Source organism: Stegastes partitus, unplaced genomic scaffold (genome assembly GCF_000690725.1).
Source record: "Stegastes partitus isolate 25-593 unplaced genomic scaffold, Stegastes_partitus-1.0.2 Scaffold702, whole genome shotgun sequence".
Lineage (NCBI taxonomy): Eukaryota > Metazoa > Chordata > Actinopteri > Pomacentridae > Stegastes > Stegastes partitus.
Window position 1 is genome coordinate 52,053 of NW_007578433.1, and position 22,374 is coordinate 74,426.

Consider the following 22,374-nt stretch of genomic DNA (forward strand, 5'->3'; position numbering starts at 1 on the left):
GGTGGCTGAAGCAGAGAAGAGGCCAAAGCGCTCGCTCCACTGAGCCTCCGTCCTTAATGCTGTCATCTTCTTTCTCTGTTTAGCCTCCTTTAACTTGGACACTCGCCACCCTGGCAAACGTACGTACGTGTGTGTGTGTGTGTGTGTGTGTGTGTGTGTGTGTGTGTGTGTGTGTGTGTGTGTGTACCTGGGAGCCACACTTGAAAAGCTCCGCCATGTTTGTTTTGCTCTGTTTGTTTTGCTCTGTCCGGCCCGTTCTCTTCCCCCGCCGGCCTCCTCGTCGTGTCCACGCTCATCTGATAGCATGAGAAATAAAACGCTGACGGAAACGTCGCTGAGCTAAGTTTCCACTCGAGACGACGGACCGCGAGGGTACGAGCTGAGACGAAAACACAAGTCTACGGGTCGCGTTGAGTCAAATACGTACACAAGATACCGAATCAGGATCGAGGGAGTGACACTGTTCTGTGGTACAATGCAAAAACAAAATTAAATTAAATCAATAAAAAGCTGAAATAAATTTAAATGAAGTTTAAATAAACCAAAATAAAGTTTAATTAAATTAAAAAATAAAATAAAATACAATAAATTGAAAATATAATTCATTAAAATAACGTTGAATAAAAATAAAAATTTTAATTATATTAATGGAGTTAAAAAAAAAAAAGAAGCTTGAAGTAACAAAAAAAAGTTTAATGGAAATCAAATTTAAAAATACACTAAAGATAGAATTTGTTCCAAATGAAGCTTAATTAAATCAGATTCATGTTTTAATAAATTCTAACAAAGTTTAATAAAATAGAAATAAAATACATTAAATTTTAAAAAAAGTTTTTATATCAAAATAAGGTTGAAAAATTAAATTAACTTTATCTAAAAAAGTTTCAATAACTAAAAAAAAAGTTTCATTCAATCAAAATAAAGTAAAATAAAGATCAAATTTATTCCAAATGAAGTTTAATTAAATCCAAATTATGTTTTTAGAAATCTTAACAAAGTTTAAATAATCAAAATAAAGTTTAATAAAATAAAAATTCCCAGTGAATCCCGATAATCTTTGCTGTTAGTTTCTGTCTTCATCATAAAATAAAAGTGATATTTTTATGCACATTTCAGCTTCTGCATGATGTGAAACTGCACAAAAACGTGATTTGCTTGTTTTTGGAGCTTTCTGGACCAACACTGATGCTAAAATCTGGAAAAAGTTTTCCCTAAATCACTTCAAGTACTTTGTCGTTGATGCAATTCAGACTTCTGCTGCATTGAAAGTGATACAGAAAATTTGAGCTAATAAAATTACAGGAAAAGTGAAGCCAACATGGTCAGAAAGGGGTTTACAAAGCCAACATCTGAATTATTCTGTCCATGAAAGCTGCACCACGCCTCAGAACCACAGAACCAGCCGAGATCAACGCCATCAGAGATTCAACCTGTCGATCTCACAGGTGTCACTCTGAGCGGCTCCTCTCTCTCTTTTTAAACTCTTCTGTGGTTTTTGTCACCGAGACACGAAGCGGCGGTTCCTGAAAACAATCGCAGCAAACAACAAAGCTGGTAGGCGTAGGCAGGCTGAACCTTGACCTGAAAAGCTTTTCCTCCTCCCGGTTATGCGAGTCTGTTTTCGTGTGCACGAGTTGTGCAAGCAGAGGACTGACGGCTGCTGCTGCTGCTGCTGCTGCTGCCGAACACAGTGTGCAGCAGATAGACCTTATCTAAACAAGAGATCCACTGTTTGCCTCCATTCTCTCGCTTCTTTCTCATCTGCGAATATCAACCCGACTTCCACCCATGCTTTCTCTGCAGCTTGTGTTTCCAACTGTCTCGTCTGGAAACTCTCGCTCGCTTATTCTCCAAACTTTTCGGGAAATGTTCAATCTATTAACACACATCCTCCTATTTCATCGACCTACTGACTTTGTTCTTCCCTCAGCAAATATTTTCGTCGGCACACACTGTTGTTTGTGACGTCCGCTCACCCTGGACGCCACCTCGTCGCATTTACAGACAGAGATCTATGACACATGATCACATTCTTCTTTTTCTTAAAATCTGATATTTGAACATCAGAGCCCAACATGTCTTACAGTCCCGACTTTTACCTGAGAATAATTCTTTATATATTTATATTTTTGAGGGACATCTGCATGTAGGGTCGACCACAGAGTGGGATATACGATACGATACGATAAGATAAGATAAGATAAGATAAGCTAATCCTTTATTGATCCCTTTACAGAGAAATTACATTTACAGTTACATCCCGTCCAAGAAACATAAAGAGACAACGACTAATAACAGGAGGAGACAGGAGGGAGAACCAGCGCCCCTTATCATTAGAGGAAATGTACTGGGCAGGATTACTATTGCAACAACACATTATCAGTAAAACTAACCTGCCTGTCTCACGACGGTCTAAACCCAGCTCACGTTCCCTGTTAGTGGGTGAACAATCCGACGCTTGGTGAGTTCTGCTTCACAATGAAAGGAAGAGCCGACATCGAAGGATCAAAAAGCAAAGTCGCTATGAACGCTTGGCTGCCATGAGCCAGTTATCGCTGTGGTAACTTTTCACCTCCTGCTAAAACCCAAAAAGTCAAAAAAAGACAGACAATTCAGTCGACACAAGTGAAAAACTAAGAAGGTCATGATTAGAGGCTTCAGGTGTTTTAAAGATTGAAAGGTTTGGGATCCATCCTGTCTCCATGTCCGGGATCATTTATGCTGTTTATCCGTTGTTCCAAATGTGTCCAACTCTTTTGCTTTGGAGGCGATTCTGCAGTTGTTTAATGCTGCAGGTGTTTAATTAAATTTAGAGGAGAAACTCCTTCAGACAGCTGGAAGCAACAAACTTTAGCTACTGTTAGTGTCATTATCGGTGATCATCATTAATCTGGTCTCTAATCTGTTCTTAGTGCATTTAAATCTCATTGTCATGGAGGTTTTAGTTTGCAATCGATGTGAAATTGTAGAACAAACTGTGTCTCTGGTGCTTTCTCAGATGTTTTCTGGGACAATATCGGTGCTTAAGTGTGGAAAAGGAAACGGATTAAAATAAACTAAGGTCAAGGAGAAATCCAGGATACTTTCCAGCACCTTTCCTCTGGTATCCTGGAAGTCTGAGACAAACCTTGTTGTTCATTGCTAACGTCGGCCTGCTCGAGGACCAGAGCCGACAGGATGGACGGTCCCTGAACTCCTCGACTGTCAAACTCAGGTTCTTCGGCTGCGGACGCGTTCGCATTCGGCAACAAGTGAAAACACGAGCGCGTTGGGCCGCGGCGCTGCCAGCCACATCCAATCAGGCCGCGACGTCCCAGTGACTGGTGACAGCTTGTAAAAGCCGAGAAAATTGCAGCCTGCACTTGACAAAAACCGACTACTGTACTGGATCCCCACATCTGAATGGAAACCTGCACAGAGTTGTAAATATACAGTTACGCTCATACACACAAACCGCTCGCACACACACACACACGCACACACACACACACACACACACTCAGACGCAAAACTGAGAAAACAGCGGCGGGCAATGAATGTCAGATCTCATACCCGCTGTTTGGATTGCCAACAAGTTACTTAAGGGCCTCGCACAGTTAAAAGTGACAAGTCCTCGTGTACACACACTTGCACGTGCACGCTCACATGCACACGGCGGTTTTCCTGCTTGTAAGGAGCAGTGTGAGATCAGAGGAATGCAGGCTCTCCCCTGGCTCTTACCTAAGGCAACTGGAACCCCATAAAAACACAACAAAAACAACCCCACAGTTTCCACTCACACATAAACTTTAATGCCCCATCTAATGTTCCCCCGCCCTGCACCCGCGTCTCCGCGCACATGTGCACGACGGCGTCTAAGTTTGTAAACTGTGAGTTTTCATTCACAAGGAGCTCTAATTAAAGATGCGATCGTTTCCTCGCGCCGCCGTGCAGCACGTGTTGCGCCGCGAAGCTTCTCACCGAGGCCGACCGCCGGAGCTGCAACAGGCGGCAGATCCACGGCTGCATGACGTTAAGCCGCTCGAACCCGAAATTTGCATCATTTATCAGAGCAAGAAGGTGTGAAAGCAGGAAGAGTCACTGGATCCTGACACTGATCATGTGTGACTTCAGGAAAAACGACCAAAATCTGAGCTAAAAATCAGGATATTTAATCAAAATTGGTTTAAAAATCAACAAAAACTGTTTGCAATAAGCAGATTCTGAGAAAAACTAAATATTTTCTACTCCTCACCACGACCGTGAAGCCACGACAGCGATCAACGGTCACATGACAAAAACTCAGGAACTGATCGGCTGCATCGCACGCAAGTACAGAAGCATATTAAAACTGGAATTAGTCAAATATTTACACTACATAGAACCAGAATGTCTTTTTCTAGACTGTACAACACCTGTGGGAACTCAAATGTTTGTTTTTTTTCCTTATTCCCACGTCAGTTGGATTTTCAACTTTCCAACGTTCCTTAAACTACTCGTTTGTACCGTCATGATTCGTCGTTTGAAATCAAAAATTAGCTTTAAAGAAAAAAAATATTTTGCTCGAACCGCATTCTGCAAAAAACAAAAAATTCTACACTCCTTTGCACAACCGTGAAGCCGTCAGTGACTCTGCTACGGCCAGCAGCTACGTGACAAAAAATTCTGGGACTTCTCGGATGAACTGCAGGCGGTGTTTAACCGAGCAGATAGCAGACGAGTACAGAAGCAAATTAAAACTGTACATACTACATAGAACCAGCATTTCTTTTTCTAGAATATATAACATCTGTGGCAACTCAAATGCTTGTTTTTTTTCTGAATTCCTATGTCAGTCTTGTCAGATTTTCAAATTTCCGACATTCCATGAACTACTCATCTGTACCGTCATGATCCATCAGGAAATTTAGCTTGAAATCAAAAATTAGCTTTAAAAAAAAAGGAATTTGTTATGTGACAAAAATTCTCTGACTTCTCAGATGAACTGCATGCTGTGTAGAAACATATTAAAAATCTAAGCAGTTAAATATCTACACTGTGTGGAGCCACAGTTTCTCAAAAATGCTGCACATGTTCATCCAAGGTTTGTAAAAGTTTTGCAAAATTAACAACCAAAGAAATTAAACTTTAGTTTTTCTTATTTTCTTTTTTATGATTTCTAACGTGGTTGTGCTGCTTTCACTGAGCTTTGTGTTGCTCACAGTGACACCAGCTAACTGCTAACACTGCAGCACTTTATTTTATATATTAATAGAGAAAAGCAGCAGCAGAAACTAGAGTCCGGCTGCTTTAAAACGAGGAGCTGCAGTTCTCACTTCCAACAGCGTCCGCACGTACAGTATATCAAACACACACAAACACTTGCAAACATTTACAGGAAGTGTACACATATCATCCCCATGCGTGGCCCACACAGGCAGCAGCCGAGCAGCCGGCCGTTGCATCATGTTCTAGAAATGGCTCTCGACTAAACCTCACGTTACACGGAGCGCAGCGTCATACCTGCCTCCCCCCACCGACACATATCTGCAGCACAGGAGGCCTGAACACGGCTCTGACGTACGGCACACACTCCTCTGTTTGTCTGCCTTCCTTTTTTTTTTCCTTTTTTCTTTAATGGCTGGTTAATGTTTGTTCCCCCAAATCAGGTCCAAGAGTAAAAAGGTTGTTCAGGGACAATTTGGCACCAACGCTGTGACCGTGAATATGCATGAAAAGTGATTGGAGAGAAAGAAGAGAAGAGAAAAAAAAAACAAAAAAAAACGGTGTCACATCCCAGCAAAGGTTCAAGTTTACTTGCATTCAATAGGCCAAAGTTACCGCCGTTTCTGAATCGTACATATTGCTTCAGCCAACTCATGATTCATGGCAGCAAACAAAGCTTCCGAGAGGATGTGTGCCGCCACCGCCGCCGCCGCACGCATCAAAAGTCAATAAAGGTTCATTCATAAGTTTGAGATCAGGAGTAGAAGCGACGGATTTTAGCCCGAAAACCTGATTTTCTGTTTGATGAACGTGGAACCAAACATCAGCGAGGAGCGCAGTACGAAGCAAGAAGCCTAAAGTCAGAGTTTTTTAATCCAACGAAGGTCTGTTAACCTGCTAGATCGCCATGGCAACTGATGCTGCACAGCTAAACGGCTCAGGAGGAGGCTCTGCTCAGAGTTTGGGATTTTAAAAACAGTTTTATCTGCAGCTTGTATGTTAGCACTGCAGCTGATGGCACCACAAACACCTACACGTGGTGCAGAAAATGCATAAATACAGGTTCACGTTTGGTCTCGATTCCAGCTGATAGCAGACAAACCATCAGTCTACTGGTATTTATCACAGAGAATATTAAATCAAAAACGTCAATTTAGCCAAAAACCAGAGGAACAGAGCGAAACACGTGTTTAAATGTGTGAACTGTGCAGGTTTAAGAGTCCCTGAGTGGTAAAATAAATATATGAACTCTCAAGATTAACAGTTTTCCACTCGCATTAAAACAACCTGCTCCTCGGGTTGAAGTAGGTGGCCCAGTATCGGTCCATTTTGTGCAGAAAAACAGTCAAATGAAGCCTCCGTTACCGTGTTGATAACCAATATTTCTACCTGAGGATATGTGGAGCCAGCCAACGCCCCTCAAATCTGAATTTACAGAAAGTTTTTCAAGACCCACATTAAAAACCTGAGGTGCCTAACTGTTAGCGTCCCTCCGTTACGATGCTTCACATCGTAGTTTGACCCTAATAATCAAAATGCCGTAAACATCACTGAGACGCAAAGAGCTCCACGTCCGGGTTCAGCCGAGGAGGCAGCGTTCTACGTGCCGACGCCGGAGCGCGGCAGAAGGTTGTTATGCTCCGAACGCTGGAGGAAGAAAAAACAACAACACAGGACTATAATCGCCTCGGAAAAAAAATAATAAGCATTCTGTGTGCGCGTCTCACAATAGAAGACGTTCTCTGTGTTTATGGTGGGAGAGGAAGAGAGCGAGCGGCGCTGGCAGACCAACACGGCCCTGCTTTTACTAAAAAGAGAGAAAATGTGCGCAACTTCTAACAAAAGCGAGTACGATGCTGTTTATCTCTCATTCTAACCCACTTTTTTTTTTTGGTCATTGCAATGTTTTGTTTTGTGTTTTTTTTTTCCCATAATGCCTACCTTTGAGTGTGCAGCTCTCTGACTCAACAATGCAGTTGAGTCATTTCACACATCAAGCGGATCCCGACCGAGCCTATAATTACAGACGGCTTGCCCACGATGCTCCAGTCAATGAACGCTAATCGGAGGGCGTGGCGCGAGCTCGACCCCTGGCTGCTTATATTCGGAGGCCAGAAATCATTACATAAACCGTTCGGGATGAAAACATCAGTTCGCCTCAATTGATTTCTGGGAGGAAAAAAAAAATGAAATAAATGGCCGATGCATATTGTCATGATGTGCGTCTGTGGAGCGGCGTGATAACAGCAGGTCGATACAGAGGGATTTATTTCACACGCTTTGCATAAATGTCAACGTTTTTCTTTTAATTTGGTGACAATAAAGCTGCTTGTTAACCCTCTGAACCCCAAAGAATCTTTTCTCCAGATAGAGACTGTAAAAACAGAAGGAACTGTTGGATTTTAAACTTTCCTACAGTCCTTGAACTACTCGTCTGTAACATGACGTCTGAATGGGAAACCAAATCACTTTGGTCTCATTTAAAAAATTTGCCAAAAAATAAAGCCTTTGCTCGAACCAGATTCTGTAAAAAACAAAAAATTCTGCACTTCTCGATGCACTTGGTGAGTCATCAGTGACTTGGCTGCAACCAACAGTCATGCAGCAAAAATTCAGCGACTTTTCAGCTGAACTGCAGGCAGGAAATAAGCATCCATCCATCATCGCTACACCTTAATCCTTAATCCTCACATGAGGGGCTGGAGTCTATCCCAGCTGACTCAAGGTGAAGGCAGGTTCACCTGGACAGGTAACCAGTCTATCACAGGGCTACACTTAGAGACAGACAACCAAGCACACTCACATTCACACCTACAGACAATTTAGAATCACCAATTAACCTCAGCATGTTTCTGGACTGTGGGAGGAAGCCGGAGAACCCGGAGAGAACCCACGCTGCACGGGGAGAACATGCAGAAAGATCCCGGGTGTCCTCACCGGGACACGAACCGGCGACCTTCTAGCTGCGAGGCAACAATGCTAACCACCGAACCGAAAATAAGCATGAAAACAAATAAAAATGCAAGAAGCAGAACATCTATACCTCATAGAGGCACCATTTCTTTTTCCAGAAGTGAAAAAAAAAACCTTTTCCTCAATATTTAATGAATAAAAATGCTTTTATTTTAAAATTAGGTGATCTTAAAGCTGATTGTTCACCAACTAGATGGTTTGAAAAGCCACGGTGTCTTAAACAAATTCACATTTTAATTTCTAATAACAGAAACCTCAAAAACAGAGACAGTTGTTGAATTTTCAACTTTCCAACATTCTTTAAACTACTCATATGTAATGTGGCACGTTTTCTTTTTTTCCAATTTTTGCTAAATAAATAATCATAGAGATTCAGCTTTAGCGTTTCCCTTTTTAAAAACATGTTATACGTTTGTTATGCTGCATAAACATCACGTCTTCATGGTCGTGTTGTCTCCATTAGAGGTGCAGGACTTTATGTTATGGTGCAAAATGAGACCACAGTGAGCAGAAATGCGACTGCCTGGAGTTCAGAGGGTTAAAACTAGAAACACAAGAGACAGAACTCTGGTGAACTTACTTCTCTGGCAGTGGTTCTGCGACCAGCACCGGCCCCTGAAGTGTCCGTTGATGGTGCTCTGAGGACACACCGTCTGACCCTGCGCCGTGCCCGGACACACGTCGCCGCACTCCCGCTCGTTCTTGTTGGCCACGATGAAGTTGTCCTCCACTGAATCCAGGACCTTGGACCAGTCCAGGGTGGCCAGGTAGCACAGGTCCGGGTTCTTCTCGATCCTCACGGCGCCCCGCGTGATGTTCATCAGGCTGTGCAGGCCCACCTCCTTCAGCTGCAGCATCTCGTAGAGCACCAGGGCGTAGTTGAAGAAGAGGTTGTTGCCACGGATCACCGTCAGGTTGGGGAAGAGGTCGGTGAGGGTCTCCAGGCCGTAGACCCGGAACAGCAGCACGTAGTCGGTCACCACTCGCAGCTTGGGGTAGCTGAGGCCCCGGAAGTCCTCCGTCTTGGTCTTAAACATGAGCAGGATCTTCAGGTGGCCCTCGATGATGGTGCAGTTCTCCAGCGACTGGAGGTTGGTCACATTGTTCCGGATGTCTTTGCTCTGGCAGACTGAGGACACAGACAAGGACGCGTCGATCAGACTCATTTCATCATTTGTTAAAGCAAGAATCAGTCGTTAGGATTTTTTTGTTCTCATTCATGAATCTAAAAAAAAAAATCATCTCCAGAATCCACAAAGGACACGAACAAATTCACTTCAAGCAGTTTATTAGCGACCTTGTCGAAGCGATGCAGCCTAAAGAAACCTCAAACAGATCAACCTTCACATGTTGGTTTTTATTCACTGAGGCTCTAATTCATCAGTTTGTAGGTTTTAGTTTGTTTTTTTGTGCAGCTTTTCATCAGTTTGTAGACAAGCAGCTCCACATGTGCACAGAGAAACAAGGAAGGAAGAGAAAAAAGGAAGGTTTGGTCACAACAATGAGTTTCTGGAAACACATGCAGCTACAGAAAAGGACCAGAACCAGGTTCTCCGTCCGCAGGCTGTTGTAAATGGTGCCGCAGCACAACGTCACGAATCAGCAAATTAAAACAGAGCTGCAACTAAATAAATCAAGAAGTGAAAACCCCGTGTTCTCAGAGTCTTGAATTAGATTATTGTCACTTTTCCGTGCTTCTCGATGATAGAAAACTGAATATCTTTGTGTTGTGGACCATTTTCTGACATTTTATGAACCAAACATCAGTTATTTGTAGATATTTCTGCTCCAGAAAGGACGATCTGGACTAAAAACAACAACAGGAAACACAACGTACGATGAGTGCAAAGCTAAATATGAAGGTAATTCAAAGTAGAGCAGCAACGATTAATCGATTTAAGGGATTTNGCAAAGCTAAATATGAAGGTAATTCAAAGTAGAGCAGCAACGATTAATCGATTTAAGGGATTTTTAAAAAAAATAGTAATAATAAAAAAAAGATTCCAGCTTCTTTACTTGTAATATTTTCTGTTTTCTTTCCTCCTCGATGAGAGAAAATTAAATATTTTTGTGTTGTGGACAAAACAAGATCTCAGACTTTTGGAAACTCAGATTAAAATTGTCACTATTTGCTGACAAAACTAAGATTTGGTTGCAAACAAAAGCAAAACATTAATTATTTGTAGATATTTCCAGCTGCAGAAAGGATGAAAAAAGTGTCTTACAACTGTACTGATTAATCAATTAACTAATTTATGGATTACCAACTATTGTGCTACTGGATTTAATCCTTTTAAGCCTCATTTTTACATTTAAAAAGTCAAATTCTCTGATTCCAGCTTCATAAATATGAATATTTTCTAGTTTCTTTCCTTCTCTGTGCTGTGAACAAACACGAGGTGTCACTTTGACCATTTACTGACCAAACTAATCAATGAAAATAATTGTTAGTTGCCGCCTTAAATCAAAGTTGCATGCTTTGTTATTCTCATTGCATCCTTTCCTAAACCCCCCTCATCACTGGAGGATGTTTAATTCTTTCCAAATGCAGTTTTTCATCTGCTGAAACTTTTTTTTTTTCCCCTCCAACATCCTGCAGCCGCCTCGTGTTCGGCTTCCAGCAGCAGCCAAAAGGTTCATCCTCAATCAGCAGCTGTATGAAAACGGCCGGATATGAACGTCAACACATCCTCAGTTTTGCCCGTTTAAGCCGTGAAACCACGAGCGATTTGCATTAAGTAGAGCACATCCATTCATGAAGCAGCTTCTAGGATCTGACTGGCCGCGAGCGCTCATCACCGCCACCCCCCAACACCACCACCACCACCACCACCGCCTCCTCCTCCTCCTCCGACACCAAGACGCTCCGATTGGCTCCGGCAGGATTTCTCTCCGGAGAGGAAATTATTGTATGGCACTGTCTGATGTGAATGAAGTCGACGTGAAGGGGTTAACAGAAATGAAGCCTGGAAGCAAAACGCTTATCCACGCTCATTCATACTCTTTAGCTGCTGCTCACACACACACACACACACACACACACACACACACAAGCCTACATTTGGACCGACTAATGCACGAACACACACATCAGAGCAGAATTCATTAGCGGACAGTTGCTTAAAGAGAGAAAGCTGCAAATAGCTGCACATTTCTGATGTTTCTTCTGCAGCAGTTCGAGGAAAACCAACGAGCAGGAGGTTCGAATCATGAATGAAATGAAACCAACGCAAAGCAACGACGCTGCTCAAAGTTTCTCAAAGTAAAACAAGATGAACAAAGCCACGACGCCAGGAATGATGGCAGACGCTGGAAGTTTCTCCACCAGATCACTGACGAAGAACAACAACAACAAAACAAAGCAGGTGTCAGTTTGTGGCTGCTCTTTAGTGGCAGAGACTTGATTTACCGTCTGACACGACGGGCGCTAAAATGCGAGGATTTGCATAAATGTGCAGGCAAATTCTGCAGCGCCGACACACCCGTTCACATTCCAGGAGCACGAACACTCCAAAACACACTTGTCACCGTGACTGGGGACGACGAACAGCCGTCCGTTCACATGATGCATGAATCAGCAGCGATCATTAACCAAAAGACGGACAACAAGCGAAACGGGACGGGATCACGTTTAATGCAGCTTTCTGCTGGGAGCAAACTTTATTCTAGTGGTGTCCAAGGAAAGTTTTTGAACAAATGCAGTTGAAATTTAGCCTTTAAATTGATCATACCTGATGTTTAAGGCACCATTAAGTCAAATTTTATTGTTTACAATCAATACAAGTTCCATTTATTTGGTGATTTTGGTGAATCCAGCTTTTAACGCGATGCCACAAACGCCCAAAAACAACTAAATCATGCATCCCAAAGCAGTAAAGCCTCGGTTTGGTTCCGCCGAGCTGTTATTGGTTCTCCAGGTGCGAGCTACCGATTAACTTCCCGTTCTGTTAATGGTTAGCCAGACAAACATGTCAACAATCCAGGTACAAACTCTGAATGAAGCCGTTTTAGTTATAGCCCTGATAAAAAAGAAAAAATCAAAACGGTGCCAAGAGAAAGTCGTGTTGTTTACTATGAACGCACGCTGAAGGTTCAGGACGGAAAAGGTTGATATCACATGGTTTTACAACCTTTGGAGGAAAACATCCTCATGGAGTAGAAAAAAACAGTCAAATGTAAGGCTTTAGATGGTGTTTCAAACAGATTGAAGTCTCCAGAGACGCCACACGTAGTGTTAGTTTATCCAGTCGTCCAGCTGATTGTTAGACTTCATGGTGTTGAAAACATGTCGACTATGGAAGCAAATTTTCTCGTTCGATAGCTGGCAGCTTTATGACTCAATAATCGATTAATTAATAATAAAAAAACAAACATAATGTACATCAATATATGTGTCTGAATAAATCAGCTTTGATACACTTTGATTTTTTCATTTTGAATCAGGTAAACTATTAAAGTCAGTTCATCAAACATCACTGGTGTCGACGCCATGTTTGTTTTTACTTCAGTTCATTATAAAAGGTGTTTTTTATTCATTATCGCTCCATAATCATCTTTACGTCAGTAGTTTTCAGCTCCAGTCGGCTGCAGTTTTAGACAACAGAGGTCCAACTACGTTAAACGAAGACTTTGAGAGTCTGGGAGAACTTCAGAATATACCAGAACAAGAAGGTTTTTCACCACAGCAACACCTGAAGAGAAACACACAGGAGGAACTTTACATCCGGTAGCTTCTCTCCTCCTTTAGTTTTGGATATTTCTATAAAACTTGAAGCTACAATCAAAGTCGGACCCCGATGACGACACGACGAGGAGGAAAACTGCTGCTTCAGCTGCTCTGTGCTTTTCTACTTTATCAAAAAGGAGGTTTGATGGAAACTTTACTTCAGATTTAAGTAATAATCCCTCTTTCTATATACATTTATTTTCTATCATGCTGCAGTTTCCAGTTCACATCCAGTGTGTCAAAATAAACTGAACCTAAATGAATAAATAATCAGTAAATCAGTGATTAGTTTCAGCCCGACCTCAGAAAAACCATCCTTCTAATAGGAAAGAACAGGAGAACTGATGTTCTACGCTTGTCCCTGCTGCTCTGGCTGCTCTTCATCCGTCCACTGGGGGAAAACGGTTCCTGTAAATCATTCATTGTGGACTGAAACGACCTCCATCTTCAACAAGCGACGTACAACACATCTGTGTCGCCGCCGCCGCCGCCGCCTAAACCGGCTCAACTCTGACACACTTCCAGCCCGTTCCACCGGCAGCCAAAAACAACTCCTGCTTGGAGTCAATAAATCCATTTTGGCTGTTGAGCATCCCATCAGATAACCACGCGGGCCCCAAACAATGACAGCGGCTGGTCTCGGCCACGCCCCCTTCACCGGACACGGACTGTATCCGAAACGCGGTTGGTGTCATTCCCAGCGATAGCGGCAACCTTACACCTCGGCGAGCCCCTCCTGCCTTATCTGCCGGACTCATCAGACAGCCTGCGGGCCACCCACTCGCTGTGGGCCCGCCGCACCAACCGGATGCCTGTTGTGAAACACGGCAACAAAACAAACCGGGTTACGCAACGGCAGCGGGCCCGGCTCACCTCCGGCCACAGTGATCTTCAGCGCGACCTTTTCGCGGGGATCTGGTTCTGGTGCTGCAGCTCGGAAACATGAGGAGGGATGGTACTCAGTTCTGGGCCAGAACAACGGGTCTGAAATGTTCCTCCAACACCAGTCACAGAACCGTTCTGTTCTTTCATACTCTGTTGGTCTTTAAGGTACCAACATCTCTTCATTTTTATTCTATTTTTTTTTCTGGTTTGATGAAAGAAACTAGAGTATCATCCAACAAATACTTCTATCATCGATAAATCATTTGGTTGATAAAACTTCACAGAACTGTGAGAAAAATCCATCCTGGTTCCTCCGAGTTCTGGCTCACCAAGAACCCAAAACATTACATGTGTTCTAATGGAACCCCCAGAAATGCTGACGTTTTAAACAGACGGGTCCACGTGTGAAAATGGTTCCGTAAAGAACCAACATTCGCTCGTTTGTTGGCGTTCCCATGAGGCGCCTTGAAGAAATCAAAGAACTTTCTGCTAAAAGGTTCTTTGCAGACGTAAAAGCGGTTCTTCTACGGCATCATTGTTGGTTCCAGTTAGCTTCTTCTTAAATCGTTCGGATCTCTGAAAGACCCAGAAATTCTTGTCTTTGACTGTTCTGAACCAGCTGGGCTCTGCTCTGAACCCGTCTTTGTTCCTTGAGGCAAGTTTGGGAATTATTCTTATTCTTATTATTATATTATTTTTTTATCTTAAGAAAACTCTACCTATGTGCACGTTCTCGTTGGCTTTTGGTTCCTTAACGGTCTTTAGAATCTATTTCATCTCGTCAAACGTTTCTGGAGCGTTAAAGGAAGAACCTCCAGAATGATAAACAGCTTCATTCATATGCAAACACTCGTTTATTTAAATTGTTTTAAGGTATTAGATCCTGAGGAAACGTTCTCCCATCCTGCCTGTACTGCTGTGTATGTGCAGCAAAATGACAATAAACCTGATTTGATTTTAATCTTATAACCTGTCGACCTGTTTCGAGTCAGATTGTTTTGATGTTTTCTACTTTTTTTATTCTCATTCACAGATTTTCGTATATTCACTCTGTTGCTGCCTTGTGGATAAAATGTGTAGTTTTTATATATAAACGCCACATGAATAAACTGGATTTTAACTGGATTATTATTATTTTATTGACTTGCTAGAAGGTTCTTTGCGTGGTTCCAGTTAGAACCTTTCATTTTCTGAATTGCATAATGACCAAAAAAATAAAATAAAACTTCTTTTTGAGCTGCAAATATTAAAGTTATGGATCTAAGTGCTGATAAGAGGATCGACTTCTTGGTTCTCCTGCGGCGTCGCGGGCGAAGAACCGCCGCCGGTTCCCGGTTTTGCACCTTTATTCCTGCGAGTGCAGACGACGGTGCTGCCGGGAGCTCCCTCTGCAAAATGGAGTCTTGTTTTCGACAGACAGGAACCAGGGGGTGGAGGAGGAGGAGGGTGGTGGTGGTGGTGGTGGAGGAGGGGGGTGGGTCATCAGGGGGCAGATGGGGAAGAGGCGGAGGGGGGGGAGTAGTCAGGGGTTGGCTGTTAGAGCCACTGTGTCTTTAAAATAATGAGCCATCTCCTCCCTCTCTCCTCCCAGGTTTGGTAGCTGAAGGGGACACAGGAGGAGACGCCATGTGAGCGAACAGAGGAGGAGAAGAAGAAGAAGAAGAAGAAGAAGAAGAAGAAGAAGAAGAAGAAGAAGAAGGGGTGACGGAGGGCAGAGAGCGATGGGAGGGGGGTGAAAGTGTAACCTGAGAGCAGACAGGAACGCAGAGTGACGTAAGGGACCTACAGGACGGTTGGTGATCACATGCATGAATGGAGGGCCGCTATGGACCGCGGTTACATGACAGGCAACACGAACACACGGGGGGGAGCCGGGAGGAGGCCCGGCTCGGCAACAGGCTGGGCGACGGGCTGGGCGACGGGCTCACCTACGACACGTAGAAACACCCGATCCCAGAGCCGGGTTTTATTCAGACACAACATGTGACAAACAGGAGGGCTGCAGTGGGAAACACCTGCTGCTCACAGGAGGAAAATAAAAGCTGAGAACGGCTTCAGAGGAACCGAATGTGAAGCTTAGTTTGATCTGAACTCTTTCTAAAACATGTTTTTTCTATTTTGTTATATAATATTTAAGACATTTTGCACGCTGTAAACTAGATTTTATACACTTTTAAAAATGTATTCTGAAAAATTTCTAAAAAAATGTATAGATATTTTACTATTTACATTTTTATTCTGTTTCAACGCTCGTCTCCTGCCTGTTCTGTGCAAACATCCGAAAAGTCTCAGAATTTTAGTCACATGATCGTTGGTCACAGCTGAGTGGGTCATAGCTTCTCAGTTACGCCTGAGAATACAGAATTTTATGTTTTTTACAGAATGTAGTCAAGATTTTTTTTAAACAACAATGAGGGAAATAAGGGCAAATATGTGTAAAAATATTTATAGTTTTAGCAGAGTTAAACAGATAAATATCGGAATAAAAATCTAATTACTGTTTGTAAAAATACAGATTTTTTTTTTGTTTTATGTGGTCGTGGCTGATGTACAGTTAACATGTAAATTAACAGGGATTTTTTTTGTAATTTTATTTTTGTAATTTACCAAAACATGGCGCATCTGTAAAATAATCAGCAAACATGTAACAGTTTTTTAATCCTTAATATACATAATAAACAAACAAATAAATAAATACATAATAATAACAACAATAAATCTGCTTTTTTTTTGATTATGTAAACACAATTTTCAAGAATTCAAGGAACTTTTATGGTCATGCCAGCTCACATTTACATGTTTGTGGCACGAAATCGGTGCTCAGGTCCCATGTTTTTAGAAAGCCTAATAAATAATAAGAACAACTGTAAGACATGAGCAACATATAAGCAAAAATACAAGCAAATAAGTGTATGATAGTAATAAATAAGTGTCTTGGAGTAAAATGTAAACAGTCAAATGTTGTAAAACAGAATTCACTTTTATAAGAACATAGATTTTTGATTTTATTTGTCAGGTTTTTTTTTGGTTTTTTTACATTTAACATTTAAATTAATCCTTTTTTTCTCTCTCTGATTTTACAAGCTATACATGATTATTATTATTACTTGTTTTTTTCTAATCGAGTCGGGTGGCATAATAAATGATGAATGAATACGAGGACTCGGTGAAGCTTCCTGACAGATGAAAACATTTCTGATAAATGATGTCATGATTCCTTTTCAGGTCAGTGCTTCAGGTGCAAAAGAAAATAATAAAAAAATAAAAAACAAAACCAGGAGCTGGCAGACGTTCTGTAGGTGGGCGGTTTGGTGGACAATGACCTGCACCAGCCCACCCCACCGCCGCCGCCGCCGCCGCCCAGAGACCACCCGCACGCAGACAGCTCGCTGCTCTCACTGAATGTACAGGGAGCGCTTAATTACAATAACAACCCAATCAGGCGCTAATGAGCCCGGGTGGGGGCAGGCGGAATAACAGAGCGCCGGCTGGAACGTACTGTACCATACTGTAGGCCTCTATAGGAGAAATGTGGGCCATCCACCCGCCTTCCCTGTCTGTTTGACACTTAATTTGGCAGCAGGAATGAGGAGAGGAGGGGGAGGAGGAGGGAGGAGGGGAGGCGCAGAGGAGGGAGGGCGTCAGGCGGACGGGAACGGCCGAGGAACAGCTCACGGACCTCAACAGGAGATTAACAAATTAATCAGAGAGGACAGTTTTCCTCACAACAAACGGGGCAGGTCCAGTCTAGACGCTGGGCTCCGGTGGCCAGCAGCTCCGTTCACACGTTCACGCCGCGACGTGGACGCAATAAACGGGAAATAAACGCCCGCGTGTAATTAGATTATTAACGTGAACGACCGACTGGTTGCTTGTTTTTTATGATTGGTCATGAAAAATGGGGAAATTCTGGTAGTTTTGCTGAATTAAATCTGCTGGAAGATGAACAAGTAAAAGTCCTGCATTCAAAACTTTATTAGCAAATTGAAACCGTGCAACAAAACGCATTAATATCGAGTGTGTTGCATTTTATGAGAAGGAATAAAATGCACGTTACAATGTCGTACAAGAAAGTGAAATATTTTGACTACATGTGCAGCGTTTCATTATAATATGTGACATTATCAAAGTGTTACAGGCAGGATTACTCATTACTGTTCTATTCTAAACCTTATTTTAGCTCATTTACTGTATTTCACTAATGAATCGCACCAACATCTTTTTGCTTTTCGACATTTTTTCTGAGCAAACGAGCTTCCTTCGGGATTAACAAAGCTTTAACTCGTTTTAATGCTGCAGATTTTTGATGTTTAGCTCATTTTAGACACTTTCTTGGCTTGTTTGTTTCACATAAACACACAATTTTCTGTGTTTGTAGCGTCACTGTTCAATAAGAACCAAAAATCTTCCAGCTTTGTGTTTCCAAGAGCGTTATTAATACGTTTTTTTAGTGTAAAAACCACGGGATTTAATTTTTATCTCTCAATTTATCATAAAATCATCAAATTTTACGTATTTACAAGACATTGAAGGTATGAAAACTTGTATTCTGAGGAGTAACTTCAGCGTAAAAAGTAAAATATTAACCTCTGAGATGCAGCTGAGTGGAAATACTGAAGTACTCGAGTAAATGTACTTAGTTACAGTGAATTTGCATCTTGTTGACATCTCAACGCTGATGTTATTCAGCCCCAAAATGACACCAGGGCACTTTAGTTGCTCTTTCTTACATGAACTCTGATTTTGTTTCCTGATCTCGTCGATCAAATGATCCTTTACCAGATCGATCCAGTCAAACAGCAGCAGTAAGCGCTGTGGGTGTGAACGCTCTGCGGCGGTTCATGTACGTATAATCCACCGAGTCCTTCTGTTTTCCATAATGTGCACGAGCGTAACGTGAAACTAAGCCGACAAAATTACTCCACGCAGACGAGGAGGAACTCCAGCACTTTTCCTCTACTTGGCAACCGAACAGATTCTCATTATGAGGTAGAAACGAGCAGACGAGCGCCGGTATCGGGTTCACGTCGGCTTCGGCTCGACGAGGCAACACAGAAAAACATATTCTGATTGTAAGACAACAAAAACAACTGTCCTGCTCTCCTGTCAGTGCTTTTTCCTGCACATATCAGATCCAGAGCAGCTTTAAATGATTAGTATCAGTTCACGGTTCCTGTTTATTCTAAAGCATTTCTAAAAGCATAAACGTTTAATACATTTTACTCGTCTGTCACATGTTTACTGTAAAAAACAGTAAAAAAAAATGAAAATTGTTAAAACATTCAAAAATTGTGTTTTAAAAAAAAAAGGTGAAAATAACAGCAAACATCTGTCAAATAGTGACATTTTCAGAGTTACAGTAAAACAGTTTAACTTTATAATTAAACATTAGAATAAAATCTAATTACTGTTTGTAAAAATACAGATTTTTGATGTGCTCATGACTGATGTACAGTTAACATGTACATGAAAGGTTTTTGTGTAATTATACCAGATAGTTCCTGTAATTTACCAAAACAGGGAGCATCTGTAAAATAATCTTTAAAAATTCAACATTTTTCATTCGTTGACTCGTCGTAATAAACTGTTAAATAATGGCTTTTTATTTTGAGAATATAAATGCAGTGTAAAAAAAAACCTGCACTTTTACGGCCAAATTTTGTAAAATAACAAATTCATATTTATAATAATACAGATTTTGGATGTGGACGTTATTTATTTGTCATTTTTCTTTTTTTTTTACATTTAATGTGAAAATTAATCCTTTTTTTAAGTTATTTTACCAATTATGTCTGTAATTTAACAAAGTAATTTTTAAAATTTTGTAATTACAGTTAAACTACAGTGTTATTTACATTTCTTTTCTCTAAAATGTGTAAATTAATCTATTTTACTGTAATTTTACTGGTAATTATCTGTAATTTAACAAAACAGTGAAAATCTAGAAAATAAAAATTGAAAAAATATTTAAAAAATTTTAAGCACATGTCTTAAAAAATAAAATAAAATTCTTGTTAATTTAAATACAGTATTAAAGAAGAGTGTAACTATGTTGTAAAGGAACAAATTACCATTTATAATAATAATACAGATTTTTGTTTAATATTTACACTTTTTGCCTGTTTTTTTTTTTTTTTTACCTCTAATATGTGAATGAATTCTGCTGTTCTTAGATTTTACAGTAGATTCTACAAAATCTAAGACAATTATTCAAAAATTTGCAGTTAAATTAAACCGTCTGCTGCCTCGCCTCGACAAACGCGACGCCGCCTTCGCCCGTGGAATAAACTCGTCACAGTTACGGCTGGAAAACGAAGTCGGGCGGTGCAGCTGAGGTCAAACCGATGTAACGTCTCTCTGTGACAGAATCTGCCGTCGGCACTGTTCGCTTCGCGCCCACAGCTGCAGCCTCCGTTATAGTGGAGCTACGGTTTCAGACGGATTCTTCTCTTATTTTTAGAGTTGCGCTCCCTGCAGAGAATTTAATATGCACCGACCGATGCTAACTGGCGAGGAAGCGGCCGGAAAGTGGAGCCCCCTACGGCCCAGAGAGAGGTTCAACCAGCCGCGCATTAGCTTAGCGTGAAACCAGACCTGTCTAGCATGAAACCAGGTGGCAGCTAACTCGGGACTGTGAGAAGTTTCCTATCTCTGTCAGCTTAGGCGCATGTTGCCCCTGATGAGGTGATCTGCCGATTATAGATTTGTCAACAGCTCAGTTGCCGAACAAACCCGAGGAGGGAGAGTTACGCGGCGGCGGCGGCGATGCCAAGCGGACTGCCGGCGGAAAAATGCGTTTGTTTGTTAATCTAACTGTGGAAAGTCCTGCGGGGCGACGCCAGCTCCACTGCCAAGCTGTGGCTTCCACGGTGAAGAAAAAAAAAAGGAGTTGCACGAGAGGCATTTTGATTAACGTGTACCAACATGCACCTCCAAAACAAAGAGGACCAGAATAAGAGCCGGGAAAAGAGCGCAAAGGGGGGGCGAGCTCCAAGAACCAGTGGAACGCATCTGAGGAGATCTCCACGGCCGGACCGGACGAGGACACGTGCGCGGTGACGGTCCTGCGCTGCCAGGACATCAGATAAAGGTGGCGGTGTTTTGGGGGGCAACAGAGGGAGGCAGTGTGTGGGCCGGAGCACCTGTTCCTCCATTGCCTCAGCTTCCCATTGAGGAGCACGGCGAAGGGAGCCGGGCCGGCCTATTTATACACAAGGCCGGGTCCCGTTACAGCCGTGGCACCGGGCCAGGTTGTGGCAGATTGAGGCGGGCGGCGAAAAAGAGCAGCGCGCAGGCCCGGCGCTGTCAGAAGGCCGGCCAAGAGAAGAGAGAGGCCTAAATCAGATCACACCGGTGGCTTTGGCTCGCTGTCTTCTCTTTACCTTCCGGCGCTGGCGAGGGGAAGGAGAAGGGGAGGACAGGTGGGGGAGGAGGGGGGAGATACGTCACAATGCTGCGTCACGGGTCCGTTAAAGACTTCCTTTATTGTCATCGCACAAAAACACGAAACGTCGTCGACTTCAGGTCACGTTAAGGCTTCAGTCAGACGCCACGTTTGTAATTCACCAAGGACTGGACAGTGATTTATATATAAAACACATAATAATACACTAATAGACACTAAACAGCAGCTTAAACTGTCCTCTGTGTAGATTATTGACGATTTCTTGTCCATGTGTGATGATAATCAAACGTGATGGAGCTCCAACCTGAGGACAGCTGTTACATCACCATTCATCCTGTCTCCATGTCTGGGATCATCTAGAGATGTAGACGCCAACAATGCAAAAATGAACTTTCTGGCTTTGGAGACCATCATATAGATTAGGCCACTGTTTAATACTGCAATTATTTAAGAGTAAAAACTCGTACGAACAGCTGGAACTGAACTTAAACTTTGGTTAAGGTCGCTTTCAATGCTTGTGTGTCTAATTATCGCAGCAAAGTTTTATTTTTTGGTGGTTTTCAAACTGTCATTTGCTTTTTTTATGATGTTTTTGGACCAGTATTGGTGAATTAATGATCTCCAGACAGCTGAGACGGAGCTCAGGACTCAACCTGAGGACTGCTTGATCGATCCTGCCTCCAAGTCAGTGACAATCTGTAATCCTGAGTTATTAACGAAGGAAACAGCGGCGTTGTTCTGTTGTTAATCCAGCTGCCGTCTGATGCTGCAGCTATTTAATAAACTCAGAGGACAAACCCCTACAACCAGCTGGAAGCAACAAACTCAACTCCAGCTCCTGTTAATATTTTCACAAAAAACCAGCTCACAATAATAACTGATGAGTGTCATGATGCAAGTTTTGTTCAGTTTATCATGTTAATGTGTAATTATGGTACAAAATAGTGTTTTTTGCACAACACTGGAGCTGAAACGTGGATAAAGTCCTCCGCCTGTGCGTGCAGTTCAGACTCATGTTGAAAGTGATAAGAAAAGATTGTTGTTGACTAAAAAAAAAAGGCGAGCAGGGAAGTGATTGAGGCATAAAGCCGACGTGTTTGGTGAGTGTCTGATTAACAGGAAGGAGAAGAGAACCAGGCCGACCGAAGGTGACAAAGAAACAGAACATAAACAAGAGATAAAAAAAACAGAAGTGAGGTAG

At 42.2% G+C, this 22,374-nt stretch overlaps 1 pseudogene; it reads right to left on the minus strand.

Annotated features, from left to right (window-relative positions):
• The window catches only part of LOC103363934 (insulin receptor-like), a 93,976-nt pseudogene that overhangs the window by 51,932 nt on the left and 19,670 nt on the right, over positions 1-22,374 (minus strand).